Raw genomic sequence first — 17,337 nt, forward strand, 5'->3', positions numbered from 1 at the left:
AAACATCATATATTTAGTAATAAAGGAAACAATCAATCAATCCATCAAATACATCGAATTGAAATCCATGGAATAGGTAAATAATTTTGTGTATTTGAAGGGCATAGGGCGGGTATATGAAAGTTTGAGGTCTTAGACCTTAACTTTTTGGTATATTTTGGATTTCATTTAAAGAAGATGCCCAGGTGTCTGTTGGCTTATTTTGTTTGGGGAAAAGGGCTTATAGAGCTTTTTTATTAAGACATGGTTATACAATGTGAATACTTAATTTTTAATGTTTTAATTAAAAGAACATTCAAAACTTGCATTTGGAAAAAGGTTTTAAAAACCAAGTCAAGCAAAGTTAAATGTTGAATATTAATATGTATTTTATAAAGCGTGTTGACAGTTTAAGAACTTACTTTCAGTTTTTGGGTTTTGAATAATTAGTGTAAATAAAAATAAATTATTTTGGAATTCCACTAAAATAGATGCTTATAAGAAGAGTCTAACAAATTTTTTCAATACACATTTAAAGTCAAATGTTGGGTTAAAAATTATGGGGAGTTAACTTATCAACTTATAATACTTGTAGTCAGAAGTGGCAACTATTTTATAAAATGGTTGTATTGAGTCAGCTGTTCGAGAAATGTCAAATACAGGGTCGGGCAAAAAGATCTCCCATATTTTAGATGGCAATGACAAATAAATAAACACTTTAACAGACAAATTGTATCGAATTTTTATTTGGTTTTAAACATTATATCCCTTAAATATTATCCTCTATTATTAATACATTTACGAAGCCTTTTCCGGAAGTTTTCCATTGCTCGTCGAGTCTTTTGTGGTGTAACGGTTGAAACTTCCTAATTGATTGCCTCCTTAAGTGCTTCTAAAGGTGTTGGGCAATGAGTGCAGACTTTAAATGTCCCCAAAGAGCGGTGATAAATCGGGGGACCTTGGTGGCCAGATAATGTCTCCTCGTAGAAAAAGAAGATGCCCTGGAAACATTCTTCGAAAATGTCTTCCAACTTGAAATCGAATGCGAAATGCTTGCTGAGTATAGTAATCGCAGCGCTAGTTACGCCTGAGACTTCAGTACTCTAATTGGAAGGTACAGCCTTTTGCTATGGGCAGCGGTATTCCCTTTAGAAATAACATAAACTAAAAATGTACGATATACAATAATGAATAAATAAAACATAAAAAAAACGATCAAGTTTTTTTAATATCAAACGCAAGGCCGCACTCTTAATGGCTGAATCACAGACACGTTTCAGCTTCGACTTCGCCTGACTTTTACGAGTTCATTCATAGGAATTTAATGCATGCTATCACAATCAAGATTCGACCTCACGTTATTTCGTTTGACAATCGTAAGAAAAAGAACGTAATGTAACGTAATGTGACTCCAAACGGAAGCTCTAGTTCAATTTTCTGAACATTTGCTTTGTCTGACAGCTCAACAGCTGTAAAAAAATGTCAACAAACAAAATATTTGCTCTTTGGAGGGATGAAATAATAGAAATTTCATTCAAAGCAACCTCGAAGCAGGCCCACTGTAACGCAGACGAAGCTGAAGCGTGTTTGTGATTCAGCAATAAATCGCTCACACAAATTATTTTGTTTTATTATTCAAATCTGACAAAATAAGCGACAAAAAGAAATATTCAATTATTTTCATTTTTGTTTGTATATGAACAAATTGATTTTGACGATTTCCTAAATTTTCCGATAAATTAGAAAAGAACAATTATTTGTGAATTTTTTTTTAACAAGTATGACGTTTGGTTATCCGAAAAATTTGCCAAATTTTGTCAATCCTTTCTCATACAAAAATTTGACAGCTCAGTAACCAAATGGTAAACTTATCGAGTGTCTTACATAATTGCATGTAAGTCCTATCTCAAATAATAGGTCTGTTTATTTTTTTGGATTTCTATAATAATTGTATGTATTTATTTACTTATGTATGTCATTTTTCCTATTTCAAATTCTTTTCAGAATTATATTCGTGAAACTTGGGACATAAAATCACAAACATAAAACAGATTTTATCTGTTCGGCAAGTTTTCAGATTAGAAAGTGTCAGCAAAAACTCAAAATGGCTGCTTAAATTATGGAGAGTTTATGAAAATTGACAGCTAAGGCCAAAACAAAATTCTGAAGTATGAAAGAGCACTGAACTAGAATTTTATTTTTTTATACGAAGAACTGCAAGGTATCAACTTTTGAAATAAAACACTTATCAGAAATAAATGATGGAAACTCAGTTCAATGTGTTCGGTTATTTTCTAAGAATATCTGAATTAGCTGATCAGAGGAGATCATGATTAAATAAATAATATTTAGATACCTTTTCACAACGAACCAGAACTAGAGTTTTCGGCAAACACTTTTCTAAAACCCGAAAATCTTTCAATTTCACATTTTCGTTTGACATTTCAATTTTCGCAATATCGAATGTCAAAAATGTGGTTTTGATGCAAAATTTGTAAGTAAAAATTCAGTAATTTAATTAATATTTGTATTTAAAAATAAAACACGTTCTGAATAATTGAATTTGATTTTAATACATACAAACAAACAATTATGAGTATTTTAAAAAACACAAACAATGCCAGCTACAAACCTTAGGAAGTGTTTACCATTACAAAAAAAGGAACCATATCAATATATGGATTGGGAACAGCTTCTGAATACAGGGTATTTTTTATTTACATTTAATTGTGCACTAAATATTTCGAAAGGTTTGTTTGTTTACTTCATTTTCGAATTGCTTCTAGTTTTCGATATGATTTACATATACAAATTGTGTTGTTTACAAAAACTTGTGGCTTACAAATAATTTTTGAGAAAAATTGAGTTTTTCCCATAAACCGATACAATCGCGAAAACCGGGTTTTGGTTTTGACATTGATCAGACGACATTTACTACTTAAACAAACAAAATGTAAGCCTCTAAGTAAAGAAGCTTAAACTGAAATTGAGCCAAAAAAATAGCTGATTTCTCATTTAAGTGAAATTTAAACTCCATTGTTTTATTATAAATTAGTTTTCTGTATATTGAATTCAAGAATAGAGATGGAATATAATATAATCAAAAATAGAAACATTATTTAATCAAAAAGTTTGAACGGACCCAATCACAACAATAAAGCTAAGTTTAAGTGGGATTTAAACGGTCAAATGTTTCACAGAATTAGTGCGGTATTACACGGCGGCGGCGTATGTACTCTATGAGAAGTTCTTTTTTTTTCAATTTTGAACTGTCAATTGGATGTGCGATAATTATTACAGAATAACTTCTGCTGTTCATTACTATTCAATAAAGATCTTTTATTTCAATTTTCGTTGTTCGTTCGATACGACTTATCAAGCAAGAAAAAATACAAAAATAGAATGGCAACTGTAGAATTTCTGTTTAACTCTTTCCCTTTTGCAAATTATTTATGAATGGCTAAGTAAAGCACTAAACACATGAGCACAACCAACGAATGAAAGAATATTCGTCGATTTTGACATTTCTTTCACATGAGAGTTTTTAATTCGTAGCGAATGAAGTTTGACGTTAACAATTGTTTTATTTGTGTTTATCATTATTCTGTTTTGTTTTGAAAACAAACGCTTGAGAAAATGCGGTCGAAGCTATATTTGTTTAAAAAAGTTATTGATGTCCTTGTTAATAAACAAAACATTTAATGCCACAGCCACAGCCGAACACCATTCACCATTTTTTCTTAAATTTATTAATATATGATATTGAGAAGTAAAAGTATGAACCATAAATCAAATAGAAACTATATTGCTATCGTTTTGTTAAGATTTTATGTGGAAATATGTCTTCAAACGTATATAAACACACATTTTGTAATTCATTCGGCGTTCGTTGGTCGCGCTGTGATTGCTGCTCAAGCACCGTTTAATAACCGAGCTTAAGAATTTGCTTTCCAAAGTTTTTAAAAACCCTTTTTGGGGTGACTTCCAGGGGATCGAAAACGTCCATATTATATTCTTGTTCTTTGAATTGGTCCGTTCACACTTTTAAACAAATAGATACTTTTGACAAACTTAGTTTGATTGGATCGAATTTGAGAATAGGCGTTTTCTTTTAAGCTCAGAGAAGGACACTGAGCACAACCTGATGTGCATATCGAGTACGCTCAGAGTAAAGTTTAATCAGAGTTTTCCGAAATATATATTTTATTTGTTATTTCTTTAATTCATTAATTTGTATTGTTTCATCTTTTTTTCTTCAATTTAACCTGTCAAATGCTTGTGTTCAGTATTCAACTCGGTCTGCTCAGTTTTTTGTATTCTGAGCTAATAGAGCAAGCTCTGAACAAGTTCAACACACGATCACAACGAAAAAAGAAACACAAATTTGAAGCTCTGAACGTTCAGGGGTAAAAAGAAACAACATTTTTTGTTTGACAGTTCAGGCTCTGCTCTGAACTAAAAAAGAAAAACGCCTTTTGAAGCACAATGGATGACTGGAGAACTGGAGTGTCAAACATTTTATAATCTGACATTTGGCTCTTTCATACCAAACGTGTATTCAGCCAAGCTCAGCTTTTCACTCCATTAAGCTCAGAGCAGAGAACTGAGCTGTCAAAAAAAGAACTATGTTTTCTTTTTTGCTCAGTAATATCAGATATTGTCTTATGATGGTGGATGGAAATATTTGTCTAGTTTGTAAAGTATATTATCAAGAATGTGATGGCATGTTTATCAACCGAACCTAAATTTGATTTTAAATGAAGATTTCAAGCAATGCACGTCGTAAAAAGGAATTACTTTTAGGGAGGCGATAAAATTAATTTAAATGAACAAATGAAAAAAATGTCTTCATTTTTTTATATCTCTATGATACTCTAAGCAAGTCGCAGAAACAAAAATTAAAATAATAAGTGATTCTTAAAACATCATTATTTACAAACGAGAACTCTAATCGTTTCAATCTGTCAAAATCCATATATCACATTTGCCAAACATGTTTGATAATGTGAATCCCATTCAGGACAGAACCAAATAGTCGTCTTAGCGCATTTGACTTTGCGGATATCCGATTAGACTCCCTGTCGATAAGGTAGGAGGTACCTAAGTATTTAGAGTTCTGAATTATTGAAAGTTTTAATAATAATTATAACCTTAATCGTAAAAGACTTGTCCTAAGTCTGATTTAAAAAAAAAAGATTAATGCATTCCCTCAAAATGGTGATGTCTTAAATAAAACTATAAACAGAACATTCTGTCTTTTGTGATCTCAATTTTGTCTACATTACCTAAAGTGTCCAATATTCGAATGCCCTTGACAAATAAGCATCATACATGCATACATTGGGTGGCGTAACAGTCCGTTGTGATCCAGAGCCTAGTGACTTACAACTCTCAACCATTCCTGTGTGCGAGTACTGTTGTCAGCACTTTTTCATGACAAGAATTACTCTTGAAGGATTTGTCGATTCCTCGCAAGAGGCAGTACCCGCGAAAATTATTTTTTTTTTAAATTAAGATGGCACAGGCAGGGATTGAAACCAAGAACCCTTGCATGACAGTCCAACGCAATAACCATCATGCCACGGGTACTGCTAGACAAATAAGCATCACTTCCTATAAAAATCGACAATGATTTAAGAAGAATGTTATTGTTTTGATGAAAAGCATAACATTCCAAACAAACAAATATCCATATCCACTTTGTCATACTTATACCCATCGAGACGTAAATCAACCAACCTTAAATGTCTCCTTTTCGAGTATCCTGTCATTAAGGTCAACGCAGTCATCCCACTCCATAAAAAACATAACCACTCCACAAGTCACACCATCCCATAAAAAATACAAGACCACTCAGCAACTTTTTTAATCTTTTTCACCAAAAAACAACATTTTGACGTCGTCATCGTCGCCGCCGCCACCAACACCACAGTCAGTCCTTTGGCTCTCTCCAGGCTACGACATATTTTCCATGTTCGTCTTAATTTAGTTTCCCAAACCACTTGCGGTACCGCCCCGATATGCCACAACTTTCCTACAATCTCTGTAATGCTGACCAAAAAAGTACAATACCCCGAGTCATCTCAACTGAACTGCGGTCTCATAAAAAATCAGCACACACGAGACTTGAGGACACAAAAAAAAACAAAATAAAATAAAAAAAGATAATAATAATATTACATCCCTAAAATATGTTCGTCCCTGTAATTGAACCATAAAAAAAAAACAGGACCAATCCACCCCCCAGGATCAGCTTTAACTTAGCGACGACGACGACGGACGGCAGCACCAGCAGCAGCAATGTCCTTAAACCTTAAACCACACCATCGCATGTATGGTGTATAAACATCACTGTAAAAGGAAGAGCATGTGGAATAAGGTTGAGGACACACGAGGTTGAGGTTGAGGATGAGGATGGCTTTTTGGCATCGTTTTGTCCTGATTGCCGTTCGATTTGTTCTCCCACATACTGTGAAGTGGGCAGTGCCGTTGCGCTCCACTGTTAATGGTCTGCACTTCAAATGAATTATTTATATTTTGTGTGTTTTGTATGATGTGCTTCTTCCACTTCCACTTCGACTTCGACTTGTACGGCTTTTGCTTTTGCTGATGCTGGTCGCAATTTGTGGGTCCTTCCGGCAAACAATCTACTCCTGGTCCTGGTCCTGATCCTGCATTACCACATAACACAAAGCTGTTGAAACATGGGAGGTCGTATTTTGGTATTAGAAGCTTTCTTTTTCTTCTTCTTTTTTTGTGAAGTCACTAAATTACGTTAAATGTCGCCCTGGGTGGGAACTGAGAACTGAGAACGGCAACGGAGGAATAAATTTCCTTGAACCTTCGCAAAATGTTTCGTCCTTTTTTTATTTTACGGTTCTTTTTTTCTTCATACATATCCCTATACCTATCTACCATACTATATAATGTAGCTAAACTACTCAATGCTGACAATGCACTATTTGATTTAAGAGTCCTTAAAATGTGCAATGCGGATTGAATTTATAATATGAAATAGAAGAAAAGACGCGTCAAACGTTAATCGTTGCATCCGATCTAATGCCTCATTCTGAGGTAATTTGTCATTTGATTGTTTGATTTGGCTGAATGTGTCGGTAGGGTAGGTAAGTGTGTACACCGGAATAGGTACGTGCGGAGGCCCCACACCTAGAATACCGCATAATGTGAACCTATAAACCAAAATAAAGAATGAAAAAGGATACCACATGTGAGCATCCGGCAACCGACCGATGTGACGCGATGACTCTGGGCACCCGCACCGGCAATCATCTTGGTCTGATTGTGTTAAAATTCAAAGGATTTATTACCTCGGTGATGATGAAAATCACCAAAATGAAAAACAATCACGTTTTGGGATTTTTTTTTTGATTTTTCTTGAAGTGCGTTTTGTGCGAAGAAGAGTAGGATTTTAAAAGAGAGTCAATTGTTTATTCTTTTAATTTTTCAAGCGCCAAATGAACAAAAATTAATTACATACATAATTGCTTTATAAGTTTACTTTCAGCAGACAAAAGTTGCAAGGCGTCTGATTTATACGATTTAATGGCTGAAACACAAACACGCTTCAGCTTCGGCTTCGGTTCCACCTGACGTTTACGAGTTCAGCCATAGGAATATAATGCATGCTATCACAATGAAGCTTCTACCTCACGTATAATTTGACAGTCGTAAGGAAATAACGAAATGTTACGTAATGTGACTCCAAACGGAAGCTCTAGTTCAAATTTGCCGAACATTTGCTTTGTCTGACAGCTCAACAGATGTAAAAAAGTCAACAAATAAAATACATTTGCTTTTGGAGGGATTCCCATTGGTTATTATAGGCTGTGTAAGCTACTTCCGCGATAAAGTTAATTTTTTCGATTTTAAAACTCATATTTTTTTTATTTTGAGAAAAATAACCTGCTCATTACAGAAGTGTCATTTTAGAAATATCATATTGAAAGTGTCATTCAAAGCAACCTCGAAGCAGGCTCAACGTAACGCAGACGAAGCTGAAGCGTGTTTGTGTTCCAGCCATAAAGTTCTGGGAAGTTGCCCCTAGTTTAAATGTTCTCATTTCAAAAATCCACACTTGATAACTGAAATAAAAAAGGGAAGGTTACAATTTCATTTAAAATCATTTTGTTAGAAAATTGTTAAAATACTAGTTTTGGCTTATGAAGAGTTTTCCAATAGGTTCTTGACATTTTAACCCAGTGTACTAGTGGCCAGCTGTCGAAAATTAAGTTAGAAGATATTTATAAAGCAGGTTCAGCCAATATAAGGGACTTCATTTAAAGTCAACTGCGTTCTTTGAAACATTTTGGCCAAGTTATAGCTAGTTAGTTTTTAAGAATCATACATTTTAAACTTGGAAGTTTGATTTACTAACCTCTTCTTACAGTTTATCTTACAAAAGCTATTAAAAACATAATTGTCTATAAAACATTCTTCAAGCAAGCAAACTACAACTTTATCACGATTTGTATTTTGTATTGTAAAGAAATATTACTTACATATGTACATATATCTTTTCCATTTTGACAAGGAACTATTTACACAAAACATAAATTGTAAATGTGCATAAAATAAATAAATCATAAAGTAATAAAGTCCAGCTTTCAGTTCAATGAAAAAACATGATTAACTGTCATTTTGACATAAGTTGACTTGACTTGATAGTTATGGAGATTTTTCTTGACTAAGTTTCTAGTCAACTTTTCAATAATTGGAGAAGCAAATTTTTGGGAGCTGGCCTATCAGATACTAGAAACTTGCCTTACTTTCAAGTCCATTTTGTCGCCTGAACCTATCCGTTAAAAATTTAGTAGAGATTTAAAAGTGATCAATAACATCAAATTTGTAAGGTTTGGTTTCAAAAGGAAGCCAATAAGTTGTGGAATTTTTAATTATTTTTTACTAAAAAAAAGACTTCATTCAACCCAAAACTTTGGTTTAATTAATTTTTTCTTCTTCAATGCTGACCTCGTTTTTAATGAACAACTGACTTTTGATTTCTTATTACACTACAAAATTGTGTCATTAAAATTGTTCAATTTCTTACGTATTCTCATCTGTCAGTTTTACTTTCAATGACTGCGTTCAATCTCAGACAGATAGGTTATCCGGATACCTTTTGTTTAGTGTTTTACGTGTAAAATAACAGCTGATCAAAAACAGCTGAGATGTCAAAAAAGGAATCCAAAGGTATCCAAGAAGTTCTGGGGTATGTAGGTATCTGACAGAGCAGCTGATTCAACACATGGTTGAATTTCAAAAAACTTGAAAATTGATTTCAGCCTTTTGTATTTGTTGGTAAACAAAAAGATAAAAAATTTTAGTTGAAGTTGTATTTAAGGATGTTGTGTACATAATAGACCATGAAGAAACTATTTGCCTCCGAATAATAGAAGGTAATTATGATATATTTTTTAAACTTCCAAATCAGTTTTGATTTCAAAGCTTAAATGATTCTCTGCTTTTTGTGCTGAAAGTTGTTTTTATTTTTTTACAGCTATCCAACTCGTTCAACAACTTACTTACTTACTTACTTACTTACTTACTTACTTACTTATTTACTTACTTACTTACTTAAGGTGGCGCTACAGTCCTCGGGATTGGATTCGAAGACCTTCCGGGCTGGAGCGTTGATGTCCATCCGCTCTACATGACCTAGCCATCTAAGCCGTTGGACTTTAATTCTGATAACTAGGTCAGTGTCGCTGTACAGCCCGTACAGTTCGTCGTTATATCTTCTCCTCCATTCTCCATCTATGCGTACGGGACCAAAAATCACCCGAAGAATTTTTCTCTCGAAGCATCCTAAGACGCTCTCATCTTTCTTTGACAGGGTCCAGGCCTCAGCGTCATAAATGAGAACCGGGATAATGAGTGTCTTATAGGTGATTTTACATGCTCGAGAGAGGACTTTACTTCTCAATTGCCTTCTAAGTCCAAAGAAGCAGCGATTTGCAAGAGTTATACTTCGTTTGATTTCAGCGCTGGTGTCGTTGTCTGCATTAATAGCGATGCCTAGGTAGACAAAGTCCATAACTACCTCAAAGTTATAGCTGTCCGTGGTGACGTTTTGTCCAAGACGTCGTCGTTCAGTGTCCTTTTTTGATGACAGCATATACTTGGTCTTGCCCTCATTGACCACTAAACCCAACTTCTTCGCTTCCGTCACAATGCTCACAAACGCTCCACTGACATCACGCTTTGATCTTTCAATTATGTCAATATCATTTGCGTATCCGAGTAATTGGATGTACGGATCCGTACCAAGTCATCGCCTGCTGCTTTGAATAGTTCGGCAGCGATGCCGTCGGCTCCAGCAGCTTTGTTTGACTTAAGTTTAGATATAGCTATCTTCACTTTCTCAAGGTCGGGTATTGGCGGAATTGTTGATCTGTGTCGCCGAGGTCTCCCTTACAGCGGAATTCGGTTCGTCATCGCCGTTATATAATTTGGAGAAGTGATCTTTCCATATTCTCAGCATCGACTGTGTTTCTACTACGATGTTCCCCTGATCGTCTTTACAGGCTTCGGTATGTGGCTGGTACCCTTGGGAAGTATTTTTTACCTTTTGGTAAAATTTACGAACCTCATTCCTGTTGTGACATCCCTCTATCTCCTCGATCGCGCGCTTCTCATGCTCTCTTTTTTTCATCTAAGAAGCCGGCGTTCCTCTCGCCTCTTCTGCTCGTAGAGCTCGCGAGCAGCTCTAGTCCTTTTGTGCAGCGCCGTTTTGTATGCCTCTTGTTTCACTGCGTGCGCTTGCCGGCATTCCTCGTCAAACCAAGGGTTTCGCTGTGGTGGCCTTGTGAAACCTAGCACTTCAGAGGCGGCATCTCTGATGGCTGCAAGGCAATGTTGCCACTGGTTTTCAATGTTTAACGCAGGAAGCATAGGACTCCTTAAGGGGTTATTAGAAACTCAATCGGAAAAGGACATGGCAGTCTCTTGCGATTGTAGCCGTCTAACGTCGAATCTTCTCACAGTACTTCCTTGTTTTGGCTTGGATCGGGATATCCGTAGCCGTACCTTGGCTACAATGAGGTAGTGGTCTGAGTCAATGTTGGCCTTTCGGAATGTTCGGATATCCTGGATACTGGAGAAGTGTCGTGCGTCGATCGCACCAGTACCAGAACGTCTATCCCCGCAGCGAAATCGACCAGCCTGAATCCGTTGTCGGAGGTGGTGCCGTGCAGGCTGTATCTCTCGATTATGCCACCAAAGATGTCTTCTCTTCCTAGCTTGGCATTAAAATCTCCTAAGACAATTTTAATGTCATAGCCAGGGCACTGCTCATATGTCTTGTCCAAGAGCTCGAATAATATATAAGATATATCCGTATCCGAGGCTTGTTGGTGCTTCGAAACTTAAGGTATTTTTACGTGGCCAGGAAGTCACCCCGACGGCACAACCTCCAACCTGGAGGGCCAGATCCTTGGTATAACTCCAAGGAAGGGGAGCCGGATAAACCGCTCCTTACAGGCCTGGGCTCCGAATATGTCGAAGAAGCCCTATAAGGTGTTCACTAAGTAGTTCAACCTTACTGGAACTGTAGACGCCACCGTTGATTCTATCTCGAGAATTCGTCCGCTGCCGCCTGGATAAGGAGAGGTGCCTTAGTGGAAACACCTCTCCCCCCCTCTCTCGTTTGCTGCCCCCAACAACTTTCCACTGGGGTTGGAACCCAATCTCCAGTTGAGGTACTAGGCACCCGATGTTCACCGCGGGGAGGTGAGAGTAGGAGTTGATAGACAGAGGTGGGTTTTGAGAAAAAACCTGTGGACGCTTGTGTCCTCTTGAATGCACATGTCTATCATTTGAACATCACTCGTTCAACACGAGATTGAACGCAGCCAATAATCAACTTTTATTCAATGACAGAAAATTTCAATAAACCGAACTGTCAAAAAGCAAATACTATAATTGATTTCAATGATGAAAACAAATAAAGCTAATGTCTACATAATGTAAATTTAGATGTCTATACAAAAATTAGTGGCCAATGAAACACGATTTAAAATGTATTTTGTATCTCTAAATTTTAGTTCTTTCTCTCCGGTTAAACTTGTGTAAGAAGCTACCGCATTGGTTTTGATCACCGAAACGATTTATTTGAATTTTTTTTTGACAAGTTGGTTATAGTGCCCATTCTAAAAAATACCCAAAAAAATGTCAAATTCTCAGCTTAACCTTTTTATAAAAATTCTATTAGTATTGGTGCAAAGAAGGTTAAATCTGGCGAAAAATCCAGAACTGCAGATTTGATCTTAAATCAAAAATAAAAACATTTAGTTTGCACAAAAGCAGGGGAAATTTGAGGTTTGACAGATTTTTATATTAAGAATAAATTCATTTATTTAACCGAAGGAAAACCTTATTATAATTTGCATTTCTATTCAAATGGAATCTATATCCAAACATTTTTCTTGATTGATTTAAATGATAGCTATAACTGGCCCCTAAATGAATGTTTTAAATTTGTATTACAAAATGTTTCTTCGTGATGCACTTCAATTTAGTTTGAAGACATTTTAATTACCTGAAACTAAACTTAAATAAACTTTAAAATTGAAGTTTTGTCAATTTTAAATCAAAAATAAATTGATTTATTTTCCCAATGGAAACCCCATAAAACTTCTTACTATAAAATCGAAAAGCAAGTTTAAGACCAAACTAAAGGCGAAATCATCGTTCCTGACAAATTCATGGTTTTTGGCTAAGTGGCTTCGCGAAAAATAGGATATGTGTCGTTTGTAAGATGACAGGAGAGTGAAAACGTGTAAATGCAAACGTGAATGCATGTGCACTATTTTTTGTGTGTCTATGAGTTTTTGTGTACCCTTGAAGTTCTGTGATTTTCGGTGCTATTCAGGTTTAAGATTTTCAAAATTTGTGATTAAAAGTCATAGAAACTCAGTAAAACAAATGTAAATGTGAAACACTTGAAACTAAAAAATGGTACACAAATAAATGCCAAAGTATTTAAAGCTCAAAAGTTTCAACATCGAACTCTACACAAATTGCGAAATTATTAAAACTATTAACCTCATTACCGGTAGAGTAAAGTTACTCCGACCTTTTAACACGTTAATTCCTTAAAGCTTATTTATAAGAAACACACAAGTATTATTTATAGGCGGCTTATATTGGTTCATATATGGAGATTAAGGCCGGATCAAAGCTGTTATAATATCTAAATTTTATGTAAGAGATTTTTTTTTAATTTTAAGAAAATGGATAGTTATTTTTTGGCTCCGTAAAAGATGTAATAAGAAGCAGCCAAATTGGTACCAAACTCGGTGTAATCACAGATGACAATGAAGGATGAACATTTCCGTTCGAAATACCGATTTTCGGAGGAAAATATGAATAATTTAATAACCATTAAGCGAACTGCATATTTTGACTTTTCTTTCACATGGCCTCTATTTCTATTCCCAGACAGCGACGAATTGAATTACCCTTTTCTCCATATTTTCCTCAGCCTTGATCTTTCACATTCACACAAAAACAAAACAAAAGAGTGGCATAAGGTTGAGGTTATATTGCGCGCAAACAATTTATTCGTTGAAGTGTGGATGGTATGTGGAACGCGAATAGAATTCAACAGTTCGTAGCAACAACACTACAAATTGTTTTTACAAAATTTTCTTGTTTTAGGGAACAAAATGCAATTTTTATTATTATAACATTAGTGCAAATTGGTTTCTTATAATTTAAATGTGTTTTTGTATAAAATTGACTTTTTGAAATGTGTAAAATCACGTTTGATCGTCCATTCGTTGTTCGCTCTCATGTGCAAGGCCCTTAAGTTTTTTTTTAAGTGATACTCGTAATTAAACAGGATGGCATATTCCAGTTGGTTTGCAGGAGATTTTAAAGTTATACGGTATTGGGGACGCAATGAGGTAAATTTCTTTAAAGAATTTAAACTTTATTAAATCCAATTTAACAAAAAAGCTTATATTTGTTTCTCTTTGTGGTAGTTTCCAATATTTACAGATTCAAAACGATGGATATTAAGCGACTATGATATTGGAAAATTATCCTCTAAAAAAAAAAAATACAGGGAAGTATGTTCAAATTTGTCGAATTTAAATTGTTGATAGTTCTCTACGTCTGAGATTAAATTTTTCATGATGCAGAAAGGCGCTAGCGATTTCAATTAAATTGTTGTATTATAAAATGGAACGTAATAACTTATTAATATATCTAATTTAAAAAATCAATTAACGCAATTTTTTGTAAATTTAAAAACTAGTAGTACGTAATATTTAAAGATTTAAGGCGATTTAGCTTATATCCATGGATTAATGCCAACCGCATCCTTTGTCAGATATGTATAAATATTAACAAAAGCATTTTTGGGTCCAAAAAGATTGTTTATGTTAAAATGCAATGCGGGGAATTGATAAATCTTCCAAATAGAATTACTTCCACACAGGAATGACTGATTGAGGTTTGTAAACCACAAGATTTTGGTTTTCTACGAGCTGTTGTGCCACATAAGATATTTATTTTTTCAAGTGCGGTATAATAATTTCGCTCTAGGTTTTCCCCTCTGGTTTGTGGTATTTGTATTTATGCTTTTACTTTCTTTGATTGCATTCTTCTCTCCAATAAGTTTCAATGATTTTTAACAATAACATTTCTTTTTAACTGTTGTAATTTGCAAACAACATTCTGACATTTTGAGAACCATCCCAATTTTCAAATCGTTTTTTTTTTTTTTTAAATTTTGTTTATTTATTTCTGTATTAACTTCAGATTAATCTGTCGTGAAAAAATATGTGGGGTTATGTTTTCGTTTATAGCTCCCAACATTTTAGATTAGTCGAAGTAAGTGCTTTAAGTCGGTTTAACTTTTCCCAAGTTGAAAAGAGTATTAAGCTACCGTTACACGGTCAACGTAAAAGATCGACGCTTTGACTCTGACGTTTCCAATAAATTTAAAATGTTCTCTGTCAATGCGCAGTCAACGTTCACAGAGTCAATGTCTAAATCATTTACTATGAAACGAATGACACGCTATCCGATCAATGCTGTCCCAAAAAAGGCATTAAAGCTATTTGAGTCAACGTGACGTTTAGTTGTCTCCGTCAATGCGTTGAGTAGCAAAATTTTGACTTATAATTTTTCATTTTAGGCTACAAAACATTTTAGATTGAACAAGGTTGTTTTCCTCAAGAATTAATATATGCCGAGGTGATCCCCTTTCATAAAAAAGATGATAAAACAGATATATCTTACTACAGACCCATTTCTATTCTTCCTACCTTTTCAAAAATTTTTGAAAAATCAATGAATTACTTCTTTCTTAGATAAAAATTATTTTTTTTGGGGAAATTTAATTTGGATCTCTTCGACTTTGCAGTCAACTCTATGGCAGCTTGAATCATAATAAATCGACTATGGCTCTTTTTATTGATATGAATAAACCTTTGACATGGTTGATCTTGATTTACTGCTAAGTAAATTATATAATACAGGATTTAGAGGAGCTATTTTTCATTGGCTGAAGTCATATTTAAAAAAAAAAAAAGAGTTCAAAAAGAAGTATTTAATGATGTAAGGAGTGAAGCTCGATATATATATAACATCTGGAGTACCTCAGGGCTCCGTACTCTGCCCCTTATTTTTTTCTGATTTATATTAACTCTTTCTTTAGGTTGCAGTTTAATCTTGAATGGCCTTGCTACGGCTTTTGCGGATGATTTATCGTTTACCTACCAATCAAACTCAGAACACAATTGTAACATTCAAATTGAAGAAGATCTCGAAATTCTAAAAACTTTGATTTCGGTTCATAAGTTAATCCTTAGTAAAAAAACTAAAATAATGTCATTCAAAACTTTTAGTCATCAGCTTTGCAATTACAATCTTATATTTCATAGGTCGAATTGTAGACAATTCACCTTTCCTTTACATAGTTGTGGTAGACCTAATTTTCAAGCAGGTGGTTCTTATTCCGATTCTTGTTTCAAAATAGATTCAGTGTACAGTTTGTTTTGAATATCCAGGAGTTACAATTGATTTTAATCTTAACTGAAAAGTTTATATTTTCAAACCGTTCTAATCAAAAAGAGTTTTAATTTCAATTTATTACGGGCTTGCACACTCTTAAATACAATATGGTTTATCTAGCTGGGGTGGTTCATATGTTAGTACATTAAGACCCTTGTTGATTGCTCAGAAACATCTACTTAGAATCATTTGCAACAAAAATTGAATAACTGAAAGTTGGCCCTTATTCAAGAATTTGGGAATTCTACCTTTGAGACACCTTTACATATTTAAAGTACTGAAAGAATTTTTCAAGCAAAGTGGTAACATTCCAAATTGGAACTCGCAGTTATATAATCTACGCATAAATAATATGCATCTTGTCAATATTCCCATTGCTCATAAAACTTATTTCTCTAACTTTTATACTGTCGTAGCACCCAAGTCATTTAAAAACTTACCAATATCTATAAGAACTACTCAAAGTTTAAACTCTTTTCTTAAAAAAGTTAAAGATTGGCTTTTCACAATTGGCTTAAATTGTAAATTGTATTATATGAATATGTTCTAATTCTCATTCTTTTTCGTTTCCTATTTTGTATGCAATATCTGAAATTAAAACAAAAATAACTTATCTGATCTCTTAGCTTAAACAATTTTGTGTTGTTGCAACACTGATTGTCACCCCACACCAGTTTTTAATTTATGATGAAAATTTTAGCTTTAAAGCTAAAGGATGATAGCAATTATTTATTCTTTATTTATTGTAAAAATTTAAATAAATAGTTATAAAATGAAAATGAATGAATAAATGTATTTCTAATTCTAATATTTAAGTGTAATGAATACAAATCTTAACGGTAGGAAAATTTGACGAAACTATGAAATGTCTCTTGAATGTTTGATTATTGATTAGATCCAATAAACAATTCAAATTACATAACCAAAACTTGGGAAACAAAAACAAATAAAACTCATCTGTATTTTAAAATTAAATTATAAAACAACATCTCAACTTAAATTACATATTGTATGTAGTTATTATTATTAAATTCTGAGCTATTAATTTTTGGACATAGTCACTGCGATGACCGATCGTCTTGAAAACAATTCATCGTGTAACCATGGACGGTATTTTCTAAATCAAGAGAATCAACACGTTGAGCCTTTTCGTTGACCGTGTAAACTTAGCTTAAGAAAACTTTTATAAACATCCTTGATTTTTAAAGAATAGCGCACAAATGAAATTCCACATTTCCTGTTGTATTCATAACAATGGCGGTTGGAAGGAGAATCTTCCCCCGTATTCTTCTTAACTACCACCCTGCCATCTGTTGG

Source organism: Eupeodes corollae, chromosome 3, assembly GCF_945859685.1.
Source record: "Eupeodes corollae chromosome 3, idEupCoro1.1, whole genome shotgun sequence".
Taxonomy (NCBI): domain Eukaryota; kingdom Metazoa; phylum Arthropoda; class Insecta; order Diptera; family Syrphidae; genus Eupeodes; species Eupeodes corollae.